This window comes from Haplochromis burtoni, unplaced genomic scaffold (genome assembly GCF_018398535.1).
Source record: "Haplochromis burtoni strain Fernald_Lab_line unplaced genomic scaffold, NCSU_Asbu1 Contig_2, whole genome shotgun sequence".
Classification (NCBI taxonomy): domain Eukaryota; kingdom Metazoa; phylum Chordata; class Actinopteri; order Cichliformes; family Cichlidae; genus Haplochromis; species Haplochromis burtoni.
In genome coordinates, this window is record NW_024582363.1 from 5,282,650 (window position 1) to 5,286,128 (window position 3,479).

The window sequence follows — 3,479 nt, forward strand, 5'->3', positions numbered from 1 at the left end:
ATAACATGTAGGAAAAATGATAAAGGCTTTGATCTCTGGTCCACTACAAATGCTTTGTTCTTCCTGGTTGTATCAATTGTAAAGTGGAGATCTTTTCCACTGATTTGGCATGGCATAATGGGCTTTCACTTTGAGATGTGCTGCATAGTTTACCAAAAAAAAAAACAGTCTATGAATGTTTGGCAGCATTATGGCCCTCTGTAAAGATGAACCCACTGTTTAATCTGCTGTCAGTTCAGCTGTACTAAAGCCAGCTGGAAAGGCTGAACGTGATACAGGTGCTGGGTTCAACTGTAGCTCAGTGTAAATGTTTAATTTAATTCCTCTCTAGACGCTGGTATTTTGATTTAATACATTTTTACTGCGATCGGTGCACTCATTAGTACACACCTTCACAGCTCACATGTTGGACCACCGTTGACTTTTGCTAGCTTAAGCTTAGCAGTCTTTCTCCTTCAGCTCTTCAGGGAGTTCCTCCAAATTTCATTGTTACATTTCCTTATCACACCAGATGACACCTTGTTGATTTTCATTCTCCTATTATTCTCTCAGAAAAGTGATTGCGCCTCATTTCCTGTGTAGTGGTTTATAGAAACAGTGAAGGTCTCGGTGAGGGCAAGGTTCGGGGAACCTTATAAAACATCAGTTATCCAGCACCAGTATCTGCACCAGTATCTGCACTAGTATCTGCAGTGAAAGTTTGTTTTCTTGCTCAGTGTTTAGGGTGTTTCACATCTCTGTCTGATTTCCAGATGGTTCTGTGAATGAAGGGCAACAACTTTTCCTGCGTAATAGTCGAGGATGGGTCAGCATGAGGTTGAAATAAAGAAATGTGTCTTTTATTTGCCAGTGAGACTGGCCAACAAAGGTGTGAAAGTGTTTCTATTTTTCAAACAAACCCCAAATAATGCCTAGATCAGTGGTTCTTAACCCGGGTTCGATCGAACCCTAGGGGTTCGGCGAGTCAGTCTCAGGGGTTCAGCAGAGCCTCCACCGTGACATGCACGGCTCATTTTGTGCATCAATAAAAAACATATCTATGTCTTGAATTTGAAAAAAATCTTTTTTTATTTTTCACTAAAGAGGGGTTCAGTGAATGCGCATATGAAACTGGTGGGGTTCGGTGCCTCCAACAAGGTTAAGAACCACTGGCCTAGACACTCATTTTCTTCCTCTTTTTCCTACTTGATTCCTATTGCCAACAAAACTTGCTCATGCGTTACAGTGTTTACAACAGTTTCACAATATGTGTTTATGGTTACAGCATAGAAAAGTAGAAGTTGGAGGATGGAAATTGAAATGTGTCTCTTAGAGGAGATGTTAGTGCAGTCTGATTCTAATCTATAATTTGAAATTTTATGTAAGACTTCCTGATCAACTGTAGCCTTTTTTCAAACCATAATCATGTCAATCAGCATGCTATTAGGCTTCCCCTTTCAGGCCAATGATTACTACCCACAACTGAAGGGTTGAAAGGATGTGACCAACTGAAAGATAAAAGTCTTTTTGATATACTGATGAGGACTGATGGAGGACTTTTTAGAGACAATGGCATTCTTACAGATTTTCTTTTGTGTGTACGTGTTGGCTGAAGCTCTCTTTACTAGTCTGCAAGTTTGGATTGTCTTAGACATATTTTAAGGATGTGCTGTGTGCTGCTCGGAACATGGCTCTCTGTCCCCAGACATCTGACTCAAACTGCTGTTTCACTCACCAAATGTATACAGCAAGAAGGGAAAAAGACTTAACATTGCTGAAGTAGTTAAACCTTTGCAGATACTACTAAAGCCTAGAGGGGAAAATTTAATGACACTCCTCCCTTAGTGAGGCCTGGAGAGATTTAAAACAGAGAGCTTTAAAGGGGGAGCAGAACAAAACAAACCCACTCAGTACTAATACCATGAACTGATTGCCATGTAGTAAAGACCTGGTAAGTTAAGTCTGCGGAATGACCACGTAAGAATTGCATTTTTGTTTTTATGTGTAAGGGCAAAGGTCCTTTCTGTTAAAATTGTGGCCTATGGATTTACAGAATAGCCTGAAAGTCTCATTTAAGCTGTGTCATATGTGTCTGTTTTGAACTTAATTATAAGGTAAGACAGAAAGGTATATATTTGTCATTAAGAAAGTATTTATAATATTACCAAGACTGAAACTATTAAGTAGAATAGGTGCATATGGCATTGTATGGAAAGAAATGTTTGTGTGGTTTTAAAGGGCATTAGAAGGGAAAAGTCTTTGCTTTGCCCCTAACTAAATGTTCAGGTTAATTCTAGAGGGTCATGCTGTGGCAGCTGAGAGATTGCCTCTCCGTTTATTACAGTTTAAGCCTAAGGTCAATCAGGAAGAATCCAACTCTTAAGAGAAAAAGAAGACTGAGGAAAAAGTGGAGGATAGAAGAGGACTTAAAAACTCCATGGATACAGCATGATTAGGGTTATAGACTGATTTGCCCATTCCCAGTATTTGACCTGCATTATGCACCTGCACAGCAAAAAATTGTGAGGACTATTACCTTTAAAATAAATGTGCTATTGTATAATATTTAAGATGACTGAAAATTTGAAGGAACACACTTGTTGAAGGTACATCATAACAAAACGCAGTACATGCAATTTAGCTGATTATGGTCAATTTTATTCTTACCTAGAGATGCCATTTTCAAATGTAACTGGCACTGCAAAATAAAGTGCAAAAGAATAGAAGTAATTCAGAAGAAAAGGGCAGTAATAACACATTATCCTACCTTGTTACCTGGTCCTTTGTCTTACCATCACTGCAGTTATTCAATCTTCACAAACAAAACGCCTCCAACCAGCCCTGTTAGGGTTTTTTAAAACAAGCACTGGAGAGCAAAGAGGACATTCATTGACTTTAATGGGATGAACTGATCAACCATATCTAATAGAAATCATTGCCCCTGGCAAAAGCTGCTTTAGAATTGAATTACACATGGGACACAATGCTTTTATGGCTTCTTAGAAAACTGTAATTCAATCTGTTTAGTGCAGAGAAGAAACAGATAAAGTCCAAATGAAAACATTAAAAAAAAGTTTTGGTGTATGTGAAATTTACGTGCTATAAAAACATGAAGGTAAAGCGATCATATGTCTCTTGGACAACGTTAAATCCAAACACCAAGTAGAAATGCACATACATGCGCTATCGTTTTACCCCATTCTTGACACGGAAAACTTAAACATCAAATAAATCAACATATTCTAACAAGTTTGTGCTGTGTACGTTTTGTGTGTTTGTTTTTCTCACATACTTGATTTATAGAAAAAGCAATGCTTCGTATAAGTTCGTACAAGTTTCGTTCCAGGTGGAACAATCTTACCACGACTGTACAGTCGGATGTAGGCGTGCAGATTTATGGAAACTTGAGCTATGACAAGCCAAAAAAAAAAAAAAAGTCGACATCAAACTGGAGAGAAAGCGTTCAATTATGAAATATCACGTGGAAGGGAGAGGGGAAA